At 37.1% G+C, this 13,444-nt stretch overlaps 1 long non-coding RNA gene across 3 annotated transcripts; it reads left to right on the top strand.

Annotated features, from left to right (window-relative positions):
* The first annotated feature begins 1,622 nt into the window (after window positions 1–1,622).
* On the top strand, window positions 1,623–10,105 carry LOC120355547. Of its 3 annotated transcripts, none has more exons than XR_005573566.1 (3): window positions 1,623–1,639; window positions 6,426–6,635; window positions 9,915–10,105. It is a non-coding gene; the product is annotated as an uncharacterized LOC120355547 (long non-coding RNA). The 3 variants fall into 3 exon arrangements; XR_005573565.1 differs by lacking the exon at window positions 1,623–1,639 and adding an exon at window positions 1,655–1,882; XR_005573567.1 differs by lacking the exon at window positions 1,623–1,639 and adding an exon at window positions 5,428–5,515.
* Window positions 10,106–13,444: the final 3,339 nt, after the last annotated feature.

Here is a 13,444-nt window from a genome sequence, read left to right as displayed (position 1 = left end):
CCTTTTTCTGTCACTTGGAGGAAGCAATTTCACGCAGCTTGCTAAATTAAAATATTGTACTTTCTTTGTATCATTAGAATAAATTTTTTTATTCATTTAAGTCATTGTTTTCAAAGCACTGTAACACTTCTTTATTCAAGTTAAAAGTTTTCAAGAACCACTGATTTTGTTGACTTTGATGTGTAGTGAGGTCCACGTTATAATAACAGTATTTGATCAACTTTGGTTTTGCTATCCTTATCTATCATTCGACAAAGCCGGTGGTACTATACTTTTCCAGGTCCACAACGATGCCAATTATGTTTTTGACGGTGTAGAAATATAATTAATGCAGAGAATCGGTATCGCTATTCTTCTATCTTTATCCCCTGCCATTATAACGTGGATCTGACTATAGTTATACTCTTGTCTTCTCTCTTTGACATTGCCAAATTCTTCTTTTATGCCTAAGTAATTATTTTTTATTTCTGCTCCTTTTGGAAAAACAATCACTAACCTAAAATTTTCAATTCTTTTGGAGTTGGGAGTTGGATCCACAAACCACTTTCCTTTCTGTCTCTGACAGCACAGTATCGCGCATGCGTTAGCAACGGGTTTTTCCCGTTCCATTCAGTCAGATCTTTGAATGAAACGTTCTTTGTGATGATGGTTACCGAGCACTGTAACTGGAGCCAATCGTCATTCTATTTGATGAAGATATTATTATCCAATGATGATTTATCATCAAATTCAATATAATAATCAATATATTATCATTTTATTTAATAAAAGAAAGAGTACTTTCAAAAAATATAACAGTTGTTATTTAATTGATGTTAAAAAAACACTAAAACTAAGTCAGCATATTGTCATTTTAAAACAAAAACCGAACCCTCAACCTCCCCTTTTACATTCAAAACATCAATAAACAGAACTATTTGAAAACCCTCTAATCCCTTCCAGCATTATTGCAATTCCAAAGCAAAATCCTAACCTATCTTTCCACCTTTGAAATATCAAAAAACATAATTCTACCTGGACCCTAGTCCTTTCTAGCATATTGCAATTACCATAAGCAAAAACCTAACCTATTCTTGGTAATATTCTTCAAAATTATATTTCTAATATGAAAATATCCCCTATTTCAGTTAAAATAATGTAAAATACTTCTACTATGTTCAGTTAGTTATATTGAATTTAATAATAAATCATCATTGGATATTGTCATAAAAATAGAATGACGATTGGCTCCAGTCCAGTCACAGTGCTTGGTAACCATCATCACAAAGAACGTTTCTTTCAAAGATATGATAGAATGGAACGGGGAAAAACGGTTACTATAGTGAGGTCCACGTTATAATGGTAGTGGATAAAGATAAAAGAATAGCGATGCCGATTTTCTGCATTAAGTAATTATATTTTTACACCGTCAAAAAAATAATTCGCATCGTTGTGGACCTAGAAAAGGATAGAACCACCGGCTTTGTTGAATGATAGACAAGGATAGCAAAACCAAAGTTGATCAAATTCTGTCATTTTAACGTGGACCTCACTATAGCGCATGTGCAATACGATGCTGATTGAGACAAAGAGTGATTTTACCATCCAATGCCATTTTGATTCAATATCAAGTTATCAGGGAACACGTTTCAAGTTCAAGGTAGCCTAACCTCTCATTTTCAGTTTTGAATTTGTAAAGAAAGAGTTTATGCATAAATATTACTATCGTATTTCATAAAACTTTGAAGTGAAAAACACTCACATTCTATGATGTGGCGAAGTCTATTTAATTATATATTAATTGCAAGCTACTAACTCATGTCGTAAACTATTGTAGTGTGATTTTGTATTGTTGGATTCAAAACTACCGGTTTCTAAGAATCAACTATTCTTTCCATGAGAGGTAAGATATTTACTCTGCTTTTTACAATATCAACATAAATAACGCCTATTTCTTGAGTAATTTCTATTGTGTAAAGTAGATAGTTAAAATATTTATATTGTGTGGTTAAAATTAGGTATCCATTATATGCTTTGAGGAAGTGTTAAGAAAAAACTCAAATAATTGATTTCAAGTAGTCTACCGATAAGAGTATTTTAAATTTAAATTCAATGATATAAGTCAAATTATTGTCAGTATCTGTGACATTTGAAGCAAACAAATAACAAAAGATTGAAAGATTACTTCTAAATGATTGGAATCAAAATATGAATAATTTATTTAGATTTAATCCCAAATCTTAAACTGAATTAAGTTATAAAGTTTTGATAAATTAAGAGCTATTATTATAAAACATGGTTTCAAAGTATTAGTAATATTAGTGGTGTATCAAAAAATGAACAATTCAACTCTTTTTTAATAATTATTGTTGGATTATAGAGTATGGGTTGAAGCTAGGTACCTTGTAACTTGGAGCTGGTAGAAGAAAATAGTAGAAGAGAAATGAATAGCTTCCGATGAAGGGCGGCACTCTGTATATATATATATATACACTAACTAAATATGTACACTAACTAAATACTATAAAATGCTACACCTAATAACTAAACTACAATAAACTAAGAGGATATAGGAACTAAACTATAAATGAAAAACGAGAGCAACTTCAGAGAATCAAAAAATCAACTATCAGCCACGAACGATAAGAACGCAATGACGAAAACATCAGTTTCAGCTGTATTTACAGGTTCACCAATTTAAAACAGGTGTAGCATTGTAATAAATATCAATATTGAAATTCGATATTTTCCAACCGAAAAATGATTTGAAATAATAACGAATCAAATTAATATAATAATTTTGGTTGACATTAATCCAATCAGAGCTATATATTTTATTTCAATTTAAGTTGACTTCAGAAAGGGTACTCGCAGACAGTGTTCCATATTTCGAACAATTTGAAATTTAAACACTTCCATGTTTGAACAATTGACAAAATTTTCAAGTGTTCGAATTTCAAATAATATTGAAAATTTTGTTCAGTTCCAAATTTCTTTGTAATGAAGCTTAAAAATGTTAAATATTCATAAGCCTAAATAAACTCAATAATTAAGATAGGTAATAAATTCGAATGGAAGAGAGAAGATAATGAATCAGGATTAGTTGAAGTTCCGGTCATCGTCTTCAAATTTACCGCCGATGCCCCAAGTTTGACTCAGAAGGCTCCAACAGTTGATCATAATGGAATGGAATTAATAATAATAAATTTGAATGGAAGAGCAAAGATAGTAACACACTTTTATATAGTAAACTGTAGATCATGGATGCATTTCAAACTTTTCAAGTGTTCGAATTTTTAATAATAATGTAAATTTTGTTGATAGCCTACTCCAAATTTCTTTGTAATGAAGCTTAAACCTTATAAAAATTTAAAATATTCATAAGCCTGAATAAACTCAATAATTAAGATAAGTAATAAATCAGAATGGAAGAGCAGAGATAATAACACACTTTTATATTATAGTAAACTGTAGATCATGGATTCATTTCTATGAGAAAAAAATATTATTGGGAATTTTAATGCAAAGTAAAAATTGAACTTGAGATAGTTCCGTAAAAATGAATTATTCCAGATTGTTTTCCGAACATTTTTTTTTCTAATTTAAATTAGCTAATGGAGAAAAATATTGAGGTCTCAATTATCAAAATGTATCATTTAATGATGGAAGAATATATTCTCATGACGAAATATAATTGATTATATTAAACAAGAATGAACAGTTAATATTATATAAAATATTCCTGTATCAGAAGAAGTTAGGTGGACCCTATAAGACTGTGATTTTGTTTCGTAAAGGGGCAAAAATCCATATCACGTCCGTGTGATACATTCTTTTTGTGTGAAAAAATAACATACCGTACAAAGATAACCCATAAGTCGTTTATGCTCCAAATTTCATTGTAAACTCAGGCTGATAGTCCAAGCATTTCTTTTTCGTGAAGCTATTTGACGCTTTTAGTCTGTGTCATTCTTACAGTCTCACCCGACCAAAACTGTAATAACAGACAGTAATCGGCTTGAGTTAACAGTGAAATTTGGAGCATAAACTCCTCATACCATGGCATATCTCATTATGCTATTTTTACTTTCCTTGCCCTACTACCATAGGTAAGGAAAGTATTGCTTTCCAAAAAAATTAAGGTACCCCAATTTCAAGTTTTCTATACGTTTCAAGGTCCCCTGAGTCCAAAAACATGATTTTTGGGTATTGGTCTGTGTGTGTGTATGTGTGTGTGTGTGTGTATGTGTGTGTGTGTGTGTATGTCTGTGAACACGATAACTCCATTCCTAATTAACCGATTGACTTGAAATTTTAAACTTAAGGTCCTTATACCCTGAGGACCCGACAAGAAGAAATTCAATAAAATTCAATTCAAGATGGCGGAAAAAATGGCGGATAATTACTAAAAAACCAAGTTTTTCACGTTTTTCTCGAAAATGGCTCTAACGATTTTCTTCAAATTTATACCATGGATAGCTATTTATAAGCCCTATCAACTGGCATAAGTCTCATTCCAGGGAAAATTTCAGGAGCTCCGTAATAATCTTGAGAAAAATGGCGGATAATGACTAAAAAGCCATGTTTTTCACGTTTTTCTCGAAAACGGCTCCAACGATTTTCTCCAAATTTATACCATGGATAGCTATTCATAAGCCCTATCAACTGGCATGAGTCTCATTTCTGGGAAAATTTCAGGAGCTCCGTAATAATCTTGAGAAAAATGGCGGATAATGACTAAAAAGCCATGTTTTTCACGGTTTTCTCGAAAACGGCTCCAACGATTTTCTTCAAATTTATACCATGGATAGCTATTTATAAGCCCTATCAACTGACATTTCTTATTTCTTATTTATGAGAAAATTGCAGGAGCTCCGTAATAATCTTGAGAAAAATGGCGGATAATTACTAAAAAACCAAGTTTTTCACGTTTTTCTCGAAAACGGCTCCAACGAATTTTTTGAAATCCATACCCTGTATAGTTATTTATTAGCTCTATCAACTGACATGAGTCTTTTTCCTGGGGTACTAATGAGGGGTCCACCCAATCCTTGAGAAATGGACTTTGTAACCTCCTTCTCGTGCATGAGGTAGGTTGGTACACGGTTTCTACTTTTTCTTCTTCCATATACCGTGGGTAGATAGAGCAGTTTATAAAAAGAACACAGTCATAGACAAGATATTTCATCTGTTTTGACGAATTTCAAAAAAAAATCATCGAATTTCACAATTTACATAAAGGAAAAAGTACTCTGAAAACAATTATTGTATATACACATATACAGTAGTCTGATCGTAGTTGCAAATATGTTGCCGTCAATCGTCATTATGTTATTCCCCTAAATTGTTCTCGTTTGATAATGAGGCTTATAGTTCAATGAGCAAGGAAAGTTGTGTGAGTGTACCACACCAGATTTTTTCTCTTTGGTTACTTAGTTATAAGGCAATTATAGAATGCAATTGATGTGTTGTATTTGAGTGTGCGGCAAAGCAATGGAGCGCATCATAGTGCATCGCACTTATTGGCCACTAGCAGGTAACCCGTGCTCCGCAAGGGTCCATTTTGAAACTTGACAAACTGAAAACTTGACTGAGTGGAATATTGTAGAGTTTGAAGTTGGCATACTACCATCCTCAGTTAATCAAGAAACTGTATGCAAAATTAAAAGTTGAATTCAGTCCAGTAGTTTAGACGTGATGATGCGTCAAACATAATTTTCATATCCCGTACGTGTATAAGCCAGTTCTTCCCTTTTTATAGTATAGATAAATTCTTGATACTAACATATCATAACTTGATACTAAGCTTAACATAATAAATTGATATAACTCAAATCTTGTTCAGAAACCTTCCTCAACTTGATGTCAACCTGACAAAATTGGACTGGCTATTAATTTAGTTACCAATTTTAATCATCTGTTTCGAAGAGGTAGTCTCTAGATCAATGTACCTATAGTGAGGTCCAAGTTATAATGACAGTATTTGATAAACTTTGATGTTGCTATCCTTGTCTATCATTCGACAAAGCAGGTAGTACTATCCTTTTCTAGCTCCGCAACGATGCCAAATCTGTTTTTGTCAGTGTAGAAATATAATGAATTAAGGCAGAGAATCGGCAACGCTGTTTTTCTATCTTTATCCACTGCCATTATAACGTGGACCTTACTATAGAATACGTATTCTAGGTACCTTGCTCTAGATTATAGTTCTATATTAACATAGTTATGAATTCATGTCCCATGTATTAAATTTCAACATTAATTCTGAAAAATCTAGAAGCAAAATTGAAATTCGGTCTTCGAGGTGCACGAGATTGATATTTTTAGAATCTATGTGCAAAATTTGAAGATCTAAATCATTCCCGTTTTTCCGGTATGCAATCCACAAGTTGGCATGTTTTGATGCGAACAAACACAACCCTACTGTACTCTCTCTTATTATATAGATTCTTCTGCGACCAGAACAGCCGGCTGAACGAGCTGATGGCCGAGACCAAGACCACGGAGTAAAGAACACTCATTGTTATGTATTCTGTGCCAAGACCGAGATATCGCTGGCTCCCCCCTCCACTGGCAAGGACCAGATAGCTATAGCTGGTGACAAGGAGGGAGTGCAAGCTGCCAAGGACCACATCATGGCTGTCTACAACGAAATGGTAGGCCTTTGCCATCTTCAATCAAAACGTTCCAATACTATAGAGAAAAAATCTGGTGTGGTACACTCACACAACTTTCCTTGCTCATTGATCTATAAGCCTCATTCTTAAACGAGGATAATCTAGGGGAATAACATTATGCCGATTGGCGGCTAAATAATTTTATTAAAACTACGATTATACTATTGTTATTGTTTTAGAGTACATTTTCCTTTGTTTGAATTATGAAATTTGAGGTTTTTTTAAAAGTTGTCAAAACAGCTGTTCTACAAATAAAATATCGACGTGTGTTCGTTTGAATAAACTACTCTACCCACCTACCTCATGCACCAGAAGGAGGTTACAAAGTAAATTTCTCAAGGATGGGGTGGACCCCCTGTTAGTTTCTCAGGGAGGAGACTCATGCCAGTTAATAGAGCTGATAAATAACTATACAGGGTATGAATTTGAAACTTGAGAAATATCTTGAATCTTGAGAAAATCGTGTAAAACATGTTTTTTTAGTAATCATCCGCCACTTTTCTCAAGAATATTACGGAGCTCCTGCAATTTTCCCAGAAATGAGACTAATGCCAGTTGATAGGGCTTATAAATAGCTATCCATGGTATAAATTTGAAGAAAACCGTTAGAGCCGTTTTGAGAAAACCGTGAAAAACATGTTTTTTTAGTAATTATCCGCCATTTTTCTCAAGAATATTACGGAGCTCCTGCAATTTTCCCAGGAATGAGACTCATGTCAGTTGATAGGGCTTATAAATAGCTATCTAGGGTATAAATTTGAAGAAAATCGTTAGTGCCGTTTTCGAGAAAACCGTGAAAAACATGGTTTTTTAGTCATTTTTTCCGCCATTTTGAATTGAATTTTTTTGAATTTCTTATTGTCGGATCCTCATGGTATAAGGACCTTAAGTTTAAAATTTCAAGTCAATCGGTTAATTAGGAATGGAGTTATCGTGTTCACACACACACACACACACACACACACACACACACAGACCAACACCCAAAAATCATGTTTTTGGACTCAGGGGACCTTGAAACGTATAGAAAACATGAAGTTAGGGTACCTTAAATTTTTTGGATTTTTTGGAAAGCAATATTTTCCTTACATATGGTAATAGGGCAAGGAAAGTAAAAACATATCATTAGAAGATGTTCCACTTCACTGTTAACTCCAGCCAATAGTCCTAGAAGTTGTTATTAGTTAATCTATGTGAAGCTAGTAGTTGCTCATACTGTGTCGTTCTTACACTCTTACCCCAACAAAACAATAATGATAGTAAGTAGTCGACAGTAATGAGTTTTAGTTTAGAACATAAACAACCATGAGATATCTATCATGATATGCCTATAGATTGCTTCTTGCCAAGCTTCAAAACTATGATGTAGCAAAAAAAGACAGAGCGATTCCATATTAGGCGTGAATCCAATCAGCTAGTCGGAGAGCGTCCTGACCTGCCGACTCCAAAAATGCCTGATATGGTCTCGCCCTTATACAATTTGAGAAGCAGGGGGGCATGACTCTTCTGTCGCCTATTGCAATTGATTTGTTCAATCAACAATAAACATTTTCTTATTCTAAGGAAGGCTGAATATATCAACTTTCCTCCTGCTATCATGAATAACTTGCTGCATGTTGCAAAGTTACTCAGTCTACATCACTACTAGGGCCAAGCCAAATGAAGCGCAGCAAGCTCTGCGATTGGTTGATTTTCAGCTGATTCCTAAACGCCATTTCACACCGCCCGCCCTACGACATCACATCTATAATACCATAGATAAAAGATAGCTTGAGAAGATATCCCATGATATAGTTCGTTTACATTTCAAATCAATTCAATTTCTTGTCATCTCAAGCTGTTCACTGTCGACTACTGTCTATTATTTATTAGTGTTTTGGCAGGGTTAGAGTGTAAGAATGGCACAGTATGAGAGACTTCAAGTGTCACATAGCTTCACCAAAAATCTGGTGTGGCGCACTCACACAACTTTCCTTGCCGTTGTGAAAATTGATCACCTGACGCTGGTGTTCACACGCATCTCAAGTCTACTATTCAAAGATCCAAGCCAGCTGGTGACAGGACAATAACGCTGGAGACACACGAAGTCTGCTATCTCTTCATAGTGAATGATTTAATAGAATCAAAAGTTGCCAACAGTTTACAATTGAAATAAATAATAACCTTTTCTCGAATTTCGAGCTTATTTTAAATTTTAGATGAAACTGTTACTGAACATCAGTTTTAGAGAGTTTCATGCTCAATCTTTTCCACTTGAATTTTTTTGTTTAAATTGTATCTGAAGCCTGATAATTGTGAATCTAAAATCAAACTTTGCATAGATGGGACGGAGCTCCTGGAATTTTTACAGATATGGGTCTTGTGACAATTGATAGAGCTTATCAATGACTATTTTAGGTAAAAATTTGATCAAAATCGTTGGAGCCGTTTTCGAGAAAATCGCAAAAACCCCTGTTTTTGACAACATTTTCGCCATTTTAACCGACATCTTGAATTACATTAGATCGAAATTGTCCATGTCGGATGCTTATATTGTAAGGACCTTAAGTTCCAAATTTCAAGTCATTCCGTTAATTGGGTGATGATATATCGTGTACACAGACGCACATACACTTATACACACACACACACACACACACCACACACACACACACACACACACACACACACACACACACACACACACATACAGACCAATACCCAAAAGCCACTTCTTTGAACTCAGGGGACCTTGAAACGTACCTATAGGAATTTGAAAATTGGGGGACCTTAATTTTTTTCGGAAAGCAATACTTTCCTTACCTATGGTAATAGGGCAAGGAAAGTAAAAAACAACTCCTAGGACTTTCGGCTTGAGTTGACTTGGGATATCTTCATGTGCTATATTTTCTCTATGATGATATGCTTCGCCAAAGCTACGTTTTCCAACGTGTAAACGTCGCTAAACAGTGAGACTTGAGATAACTCTGTGATCAAATAATACAAAATGAATTGTAGTTTGTTCGTGTCAGGTGATTCTATTCCAATATTTGAATAATAATTTTCTGTTTTAACAGCTTTGCCAATTGAAAATGAAATGGTCCTGTCTTGTGTATGCTGGAGCATTTTAAGCGGTGGTCATCTGATTAAATATCATAACAGTCGGCACTCTGCCTCCTGGTTGTGCAGTTCTGCAATACACAAAATAATGTAAACATATATTTATATTCTATTGTGATCTGTGAGGAGGCACTCTATACATCTACGTTGTCATTGCAGCACTGACGATGATATAGGAGAAGGCGAACAGCGTAGTGGAGCAGTACCTAGACGTGCCCTCCTAGATCCACCGACATCTGATCGGCAAAAAGGGCGCCGACATTCTCAAGACAAAGGAGGACAGCCCCAAGGTCTATTTCGAAAAGAACAAGGACCGCCAGGAGAAGGACAATCGTATCAGAATAGAAGGTACACACTACTTAACTATCAATGAATTGAAACTTGTTCTGGTTTGGCGTTACAACCCAGTACATGTCACAGCCTCGCTCAATCTTCTCCTCCAAGCATCTCTGTTCACCGCATCCCTGCACTCCAACCTTGGCCGCATCCTGGTCAACCACATCCATCCCCCCTCGTCTCCTTCCTTATATTTTCCCATTCATCGCCATCTTGGGTGGGGCTGCTCGAATCAGGTGTCCTGCCCATCTTAGTCTGTGCACTGTGTATATAGTGAGGCTCACGTTACTATATTACTATATAATGGCAGTGGTGGAGAAATATAGGAGAACAACGTTGCCGATCCTCAGTCTTGTCAATTACTTCTATAGATGGAAGCTTGATATGGCGGAAGGTGTGGCTCGTTCATCAATTGGGCTAGTCAGTCGGGTCGAGCGAGGGGTTTGTTACCACTGTCTGAAAAAATGGCTTTTGGTGGCCCTGAAAAAGGCCAAGTTTGTTGCTGGTGGCCCTGAAAAGGGACCAAGATTGTTGCTGGTAGCCCTAAAAGGGACCAAGGCAGTCTAGATGTTTAGTAGTCGTCGACTGGCGCGATACCACGCCGCGCGAGGGTCCCGGGCAGGTCCGTCTGGTGCGAGAGCAGGCCGGCAGGGGCTCAAGTCAATGGTTCGCAGTCTCCACTCTGGTTTACCCGGGCTACGGAGAGGGCTGACCGGTGATCTACTAGCCAGAGGTCGTGCCGAATCTCCGCCGGGAGGACCTCCTCGACCACTTCCTCGTTTAGAAGGGGCCTTCGGTCAAACCCCGGGCAGGCAGGGTCGTAGGCTTCCGCTGCACACACTCCGATGTCGGTTCGGCACCCAACCCGCGCATCCAGAACCGCGCGCCAGTTGTTAGGCTGGGGCGCTAAGTCTTGGGGCGCAGCTGGCGCGGCGGTGTACAGCCTCAGCCTCTCCTCCACCTGGCGAAGCCGACGTAGGGCCCTCCTCTTCTGGCTTCGGCGGCCGGCTCGGTTCCTCCTAGGCATCGGCTGGGTAGTAGACAAGGAAGACACCTCAGGTTGCGGTTAGTCTCGCCGTGGTTCCCTCATTGGCCTGCTCGCTGCTCTGCTCCTGGTCTCGGTAGTGGTCTCGGCTGGTAGTGGTCTCTGGTAGTGGTCTCGGCTGGTGGTCTCTTCTGGCTCTTCAGTGGAAGGCTGCTAGTGAGCAAGTGCTATCGAGGGTAGCTGAGTAGCCCCCTTTTATTCACAGTCCCCGAGTTCACCTGCGCTGCTATTGGCCGGCGGTGCTCGGCCAATAGAAACGCAGGAACGGGTGGCGGCGACTGAGGCGCACCCTGGTGGCGGGTGGGTCAACCACTCATTTGGTTGATGCGTGGCGTGGGGAGCAGAGCAGAGCGGCAGGCTGAAAGGTAGCGAACGCGAGGGAGGTATCAAGCTGATACAGGTTTATTGATGTACTATTAACTGTTCATTCTCGTTTAAATTATAAATCAATTAAATTTTATTAAGCAATATATTATATTTTTCAATAATTCCATAATGAATTTTCACAATTAAGATGAAATATTTTGTTAATTAATTGACCGAAGCGAAGCTGAGGTCTTAGTTTCGACTCGATCGGCTTTTGTCTGTTTGTTTGTTTGTACCGCAGTTACAGTCACAGTTATTATCCGATTTGGATGAAATTTGGTATACAAGTTCTTTGAAACAAGGCGCAGAAACGTATGTGTAACGATTATTGATAAGACCTCTGGTTTTAATATAAATTGTGCCGCTCTAAAATGTGCTGTATTGAATGAATGGTATCGTTTGAATGCTATTGATAGTGGACAAGAGTTGTCAGCGGTGAACCTTGAAACGTCTGAGCCGCTCCAAATCATACTGTATTTATTAATTGAAGAAAACTTCTCACTTGATTGCACCATTTCTTCTTCCTTTTTCAACACGATATTTCCCTGTTTCATAGATGAATAGTTTCTAGACCTACCGAACCGGCCGGAGACATCACAGCTTAGTTAGCTCTTGTTTTCGTTTTAGTATGAGATCGGAAACCGACTTGTGAGCCTAAACATTCTGTATAGGCATAACAAGCCGCCATAACATTGAATCCACTTTTCATGATAAACATTATTAGCAACCTCCTGTCATTGTCACCAACAAACCCATCTTATTTAGAATCATTTTCCGTCTCTTTATCGTCTGTGAGACGATTCATCGTCTAAATTGCCTACTGAATATTCCATTTTTCTGTCAGTTGACCTATTTCTTTTAATTAATTGTTAGAACATTTGTAATATTGTAAATATGGGGACGATATGAAGGTATCTCCTTGAGAGACATTTATAAGTCCGGTGTCCCTGGAAACAATGTCTTTAGCACTTTCAATGGAGAAAATAATAGATGACATGGATTAATCTTCACAATATACTGTACTTTCTTAATGGCCCTTCTCATTAGTTTGAAAGTTGTTGGCTATTCATGAGCAAGGTCTACTGTTCGCAGAACTACTAGTTATTAATTCTACATTGTTAAAAGACGATTTGGCAACAGAGCAAAGCGAGAAAGAGATATCGTTATCGGCTGTGTTGAATGTCAGACAAGGATAGCAATACTATTGCTAATCAAACACTGCCATTATAACGTGGACATCACCGTCTATCAGCCTGTATTATATAACTGGTACAACTCTTGATTGTGCCGCCTGCGCCAAATTGTTGCTTCCCCAACACCTTCAAAGATCCTCCGCAGGACCTTCCTTTCTAAGACACCCAACATTTTCTCTTGATTCAATGTAGTTTCCAGCCCAAGTCTCACCGCCATATAGGAGCGATAACTGGCACGATAACTGTCCTGTATAACAGTATCTTGATCTTTATGCTCTTTATGCTGGACTTTTGATCAGCTTTGCAGGCCAGTGCATAATAGCATCTAATAGGTCACCTAGTCACCTAATCACAGACAAGGCTGTTCAGTACACCTTTTTATTCAAATTTAAATTGCATAATCTTTTTCAATAGAATTGTAGTTGAGATCATTATAAGAGTGAGAAAAAGTGGCAACTGAAATTATTAAGTGATCTAATAAGCGGTTCCAGCTCAGCAGTCGAGCAGTAAACAGTGTCTAGTTGTTAATCTTATCTTTCCGATAGCTAGAGAATGGATTTCTAATTGGAACCTTTTGTGCTGCTAAAATATAACATAAAAAGTGGATTTTCGTATTGTGAATTGTTCATTTTATTATTACTCATGAATTTAAATTGTCTGTAATAAAGTTAAAATCACGTGTTGGAGCTTCCTAAGTGACTGTTTGCAATACGTGGAGTGAATCGTAACTGTAAAGTGGAGTATTTTTG

This window comes from Nilaparvata lugens, unplaced genomic scaffold (genome assembly GCF_014356525.2).
Source record: "Nilaparvata lugens isolate BPH unplaced genomic scaffold, ASM1435652v1 scaffold2778, whole genome shotgun sequence".
NCBI classification, from domain to species: domain Eukaryota; kingdom Metazoa; phylum Arthropoda; class Insecta; order Hemiptera; family Delphacidae; genus Nilaparvata; species Nilaparvata lugens.
The sequence above is the reverse complement of the archived record's forward strand: the minus strand, read 5'-3'. Positions and strand labels throughout refer to the sequence as shown.